This window comes from Rattus rattus, chromosome 1 (genome assembly GCF_011064425.1).
Source record: "Rattus rattus isolate New Zealand chromosome 1, Rrattus_CSIRO_v1, whole genome shotgun sequence".
Taxonomy (NCBI): Eukaryota; Metazoa; Chordata; class Mammalia; order Rodentia; family Muridae; genus Rattus; species Rattus rattus.
Genome location: NC_046154.1, coordinates 231,731,411 through 231,737,180, shown reverse-complemented (window position 1 = coordinate 231,737,180; position 5,770 = coordinate 231,731,411).

Sequence of the window (5,770 nt, the reverse complement as noted above, 5' to 3'; positions counted from 1 at the left end):
GATAAAGTCCTAAGCCCGGGATTGTGTAGTGCAAGCCTCCTGAGTTCTCGCTCGTATTAGTATTGTTAGGATATTAAAGGAGAGGAAATAAAGCCCAAGTGGAAGCGACAATACAAAGAGACAAACTTATTGTAGATGTGATGGTAGAGTGACAGCTACAAAACAAAAACAAACAAGCAAAGCAAACAGCCTAAGGAAAGTGAAAGCATAGTATCAAGGAACTCTAGGGTGTGCCCTGCAAAAACAGGCATTCTAAGGGTGCATCCTGCAAATAAAGGTGAGCTGCAGCCGTGTTGGGCAAAAGGAACAGCATCCAGCACCCCTTCACCCATCCATGTAGGGAAGTGTGGAGGCAGAAACTTCCAGAAGTTGGAGTGCTCTAAAGTATTTTATGGAAGATGTGGTTGGTTTCAGTAGCCACAATGACCCTGCTTCGCTGCATTTGTTCGTGTTGATTTGTATTCTATGAGGGAACAACTCATGGATTAGAGTCTGTGACTGACACTCTGTCCATTTCCTCCTATATTCTCTATTCTGGGCTCCATGGGCACTATGTGAAGGAAGGGGGCCCTACTTCATAGCTATGCTTTTTATAAGGATATGTAGCTCACGCAGGCTAATCAAACTGTCTCCTTCAGGGTGCAGTCCATGTTATAGTCTTCATATCGGTTTAATTCTTCTTTGTTTCCTCCAGCATGAACTCCAATGAAATTCAATAATGTATTGAGATCTAGAAACAGAAGGGGAGTGACATTTATGAACCACAGTACTGTGCCAGGCATTCAAAAGAAGCAAAACTTAATTACAAACTAAAATAATAACAAGACATCTGCCACACAAAATAATCTTTTTTCCAGAAAATAGTCATATTTGGAAATCATGGCAAATAGCTAATCAAAATTACCCCCTTGTTCCAGATCAACCCAGTGTCAAAACTAACTTTGCAGCCTTCTTGCTCTCATTCATTTGGGACTATTTTCAAACCTTAATGGGGTTTCTAACTGAAGCTTCCCATTAGCCAAGTGAACAGTTTTAAACACCTCCAAATAGCTTTGTTGTTCTTTACAAATCAAAATATTGTGGCACTAATTGTCCTCCAAGCGTTTGAAGAGACTTAAAGGCACTAAAGCGCGTAGATAATCAGATAAGGTGCTTGAAGCCATACAAACATGATTAACAAAAAACTTTCATGACTGAATTAGTGTGTACTAATATACACGGTAAAGCTAAGTCTCCCTTCAGTCTGCCAACTTATTTTAAATAGAAAGACGTGAACTAATTTACTTTATCAGTGGGTTTAGAGTGAAAGAGTTGGTCTGTTATTTGTTCCCATTCACAAGGGTAGAAGGAAAGAAAGAAACATATTGCTAAGAGGGCCCGTGTTTATATGACTCCGGAAGCTGAGCGGTTACATCAACTCTAGAGAAATAATTCAACTTTTATGCATGAGTTCTTGCCCAGTGTAATTCTGCGGGCTACTCCTTATCTTGTCTGTGAAGGAAATGACTCAAGCTTGAGGAGGGAAGATGGGGAATAGCTACAGCATCACTGGATTTGCCCCTTGCCAGATAAAGTCATCCCCATGGAGACACTTTCTTAAACAAACCTCATCCAGACTGGGCTTCTGTCCATACTGTGAGATATCATCTCTATATGCCCAGAAGTAATTCTGAACAATTTGGAAAGTGGCCACCTGCTGGGATCAGAGCAACTTCAGCAGCCCCAGTCAGTCATCATTCAGGAAGGTCACTGGAAGTTCCCTGCTTCCTTTCTACTCCTTGATTTCTGTGTGTCCTCTGCCAAAACTCTACTTAGGGAAAGTTACTGTTGGTTACAGATCACAACCCAATACCAAGATCCTTGGTTACAGAGCAAGACACTTCTTTCAGTTGGAGGCAGATGTTTGGAAAGTAGTAACTTCAGGATGTACATTAGTGTTTCCCTCCCTGAGATGACAAGACCCATATTTAGATAGGATGTTGTCTATATAACAAAGACAGATTGAGAGCTTAAACTCACCTTGCCCTGGAATTGATAAAACCATTCTACAGGGACAAAGCTCTAGTTTCAGAGTCTGTTCAAAATCAAAGCATATATTTTTAAAAAAATTGTTTGGCTCTGCTGTGCAATGGTTCTTAATTCATGACAATAAATAGCATGGGAAAGAAGCAAGCTTCTCTTCAGTCATTAAAAGAATAAGTGAGGTTAAATGTAGTTTTCTATGTGGTTTGTTTTTGGCCACAGTCAGTGTTTGTCACTCAGATCTAAAGTTAGCTATCCTCAAAATTACTTCTGATCATATATAGACAGTATCACATTGTGTAGACAGAAGGGTGCCTGGACAACATCTGATCAAGAAAGGGCCTCCACCTTTACAAGAAGTCAAAAACTGGTCAGAGCGAAGAGAGCAACTCACTGGGGGTGGGGGGATCCCTTTGGATAGGAGATATGGCAGAAGTGAGCATGGAAAGATTTATCAAAGTCAGAGTCTTGTGAAATCTGCTACGGGACTGTGTCTTCCAAAAGGGACAGGGAAGTTTCTTCCATGATGTCTCCATAATATGAATGTCTAAACAAGACCTAATAAAGAACAACACCAAAAGACATGCTAATGTGGAAAGGGGGGAAACTCATGGGGACGAAGTCCTAGATGAAGAATTACAGGTAACTGAGGAAGACTGAGAATGGGAGAAGTAGTCCCATAAATTTCTCTATCATGGGAAAAATCTGAGGGTCTTCCATAGAGAGTCCCTCCAATTAGATATGTAATAACAAATGATCAGGTGAAATCAAGCACATGCAATTCTGGGAAGACTCTGTAAGTTATATCCATCTGTGTGGTGTGTGTGTGTGTGTGTGTGTGGTGTGTGGTGTGTGGTGTGTGGTGTGTAATAACAACAAAAAAGAAAAGATCAGGAACTTGAAAGAAAATGAGAGAACAGGAAGAGTTGGGGTAGAAAATGGAGAGGTGAGGGTGAGAGGGGGTCAGAGGAAGAAAAGAGAAAGAGGAAAAGAATGTAACCATATTTTTCAAAAAAAAAACAAAATTTTGAAAGTTTTCAAAGAGTTTTTGGGAATGACATTATCTGGCAAACAGGAAATCCAATGATGCTATATATTTTCCTACTAGATTATGGAAAGTTGATGATAGTTAACATTACACCATATCATGTGAATTTAGCCACATTCTTAAGAACTTTCTGTGTGCCTAGATCAGTTCTTGGCTCTGAGATATAGAGTATGGATCTCTTCTCTGACTTTTATGCCCTGTATACTAAGGGAGTCACCAATCAAGTAAATAAATACATATTTTACTCTCTGATCATGATGGATGTGTTTTAAAAAATGTAACAGAATGTGATAATAGACAGTGGAGGGGTTTAAAGGATCCCATTCCATAGCAGACCAGGAAAGGATTCTTGAGAAAGTTATGTGTATGACAAGAAGAAATCAACCAAGGTAACTTGTTGAAGAAGAGTGCTTTGGGCAAAGTAAATATCAACTGTTTGTAGTCCTGAGAAAGAACAAGCTTGTCTTGGCTAGGGAACAGAAAAAAATATAGTGCAAGTATAATAAACACAGCAAAGATATGTTTAACAAGCAGTCATGAAAAGAGAGAGTGGCAAATGTATTGGGCCTCATGGAATATGGTGCCCTGAGCAGATGGCACAAAAGTGCACCTAAGCAGGTGGGCAACAAGCCCTCCAATTGACTGTTTCATAAAGAATTAAAGAACAGCGGAGTGGAAAGGGGACAGTAGACTCTGATAATGAGCACAATGTGCTAAGAGCTTTGGTAAGGATGGCCATGATAAGGGGAAAGAGAGGTATACAGGAAGATGGAAGGCCATCCATTTCTCTATCATGGGGAAAATCTGAGGGTCACCCAGTGTTCATAAATAACAACAGCAAACCAAATCTGGAGAGCTTCTCTGAATTTGAAATGCTTTTCCTTTGAACTTTCATTTTTAAATATCTGTAACACCTCTAAAGAAGTGGCTGCCAGACCATCGTTATACTCTTCTATTCTACCTGAAACAACTGAAGTGTTCAACAAGAGGACCCAGTGGAGTGGAATGAGAACTCCAATCCACTGGGCATCAACATCACATCCTTCCTCCTAGAGTCTCAGTGTTCCGAATCTCTTAATATCATCATTTGGTCAGATGCAAAGTTGTCAGTACTGAGTTTTATTCTGGATATCAGCACACATTGTATTCTTACACACTTACATTGTATTCTTACACACTTAATAAGAGAATATTAGACTTTCATTGAAGATCTAGAAAAGAGTTCAAAAGCTCTAAGGAAGAAATTACCAGGACATGGTATGATACGGATTTTGATGTGACCCTGATGACACCTGGACTTTCCATGGTCATATATTTCTGAATGTCTTTACAAGGGTATTTCTGGAAAAGTTTAACTGAAAGTGAAGACTGACCTGGAATGTGGATGACAACATCTTTAAGGTCATGTTCTGAATGGAGTAGAAAGGGTAAATCAAGCTGATCACAAAATTCCTATCTTTCTCAGCTGCCAATACAATATGACCAGTTGCTTCCTACACCTGCAATATAGTAGAATGTACCTTCAAACTGTGAGGCAAACCATTCCTCTCTAATTTCTCAAGTTTATTCATATACATTCTTATGTATATATACTACACACACATACACATACATATGTATATGTATACATATATATCACATAAGGTCATTTACATGTCACCTGTTTCTTTTGTGCTGAGATGGCAGCAGAGAGAATTTTCATGACATTCCATCAGTCCATGAACACCAGAAGTATGGACTGTCTTTCTACATCACAAGATTGCCAAACCTAACTATAGCATTAGGAGACTTTAGCACTGACCTCCTGTGACAAGAATCAATAATGTCTCTGCTCCCTGCTGAGGCCGTTATACCCAGTGAATCTGGCTTTATGGTAGTTGCCAAACAAAGGAAGGATTCTAACTCTAAAAAAAAATCAAAATTAAAAAAATTATAAAAGTGGATGAATTTCAATGAAACCTGGAAAAGTAGAACAATTGACCATCAAGAGCCCTTAAACCAGGAAATGCTATTAGGTGCCTCAACCTACTTTTTAAAAAATGATATTTATTATCTTTTTTCTTTGTGCAAAGACAGTACATGTTTATCAACCTAGAAGAATACAAAGAGTATATACAGAATATAAATTAACCATATTTTCATAACTAGATATAACCACATTTAAACACTAGTCATTGCAAAATCAGGTGTCGCTGTACAAAATAGCCATGTGTATTTAAAGTGTGCCTTTCTCCAACATTCTCATATGGTCTCTGGTCACACTGTGTTTAGTAGCTGACAGTGTTCCATTTAACTGTTATGCACTGTTAACAAACCACTTAGCTGTTGCCCATGTTAGTCAATTTTAATTACTTTAGGATGTTATTTTATGGACAGTGCAATGGTAAACACTCCGAATATTTTGTGCTATGACAATTGATATAATAAAAAAATTCTCTAACTTGGGCAACTTTGGAGGATGCTGGAAGAACTCAAAGACAAAGATTAATTTAAGTTGATATGGTTTCCATATCTCTGTCTATGATGGTTCTCAGATTTCCAAATAATACTAATTTGGGAGACTTCTCTGCAGCATAAGAATCGTTAGGTGGCATATTATCTCACACCAGTCATGATATTTTTTTTACACACTCGTTTTAAACTACGTACCATTACAGTGAGGAAAACAAAACCCTTCCCTTAGAAAAGAGAGACAATAAT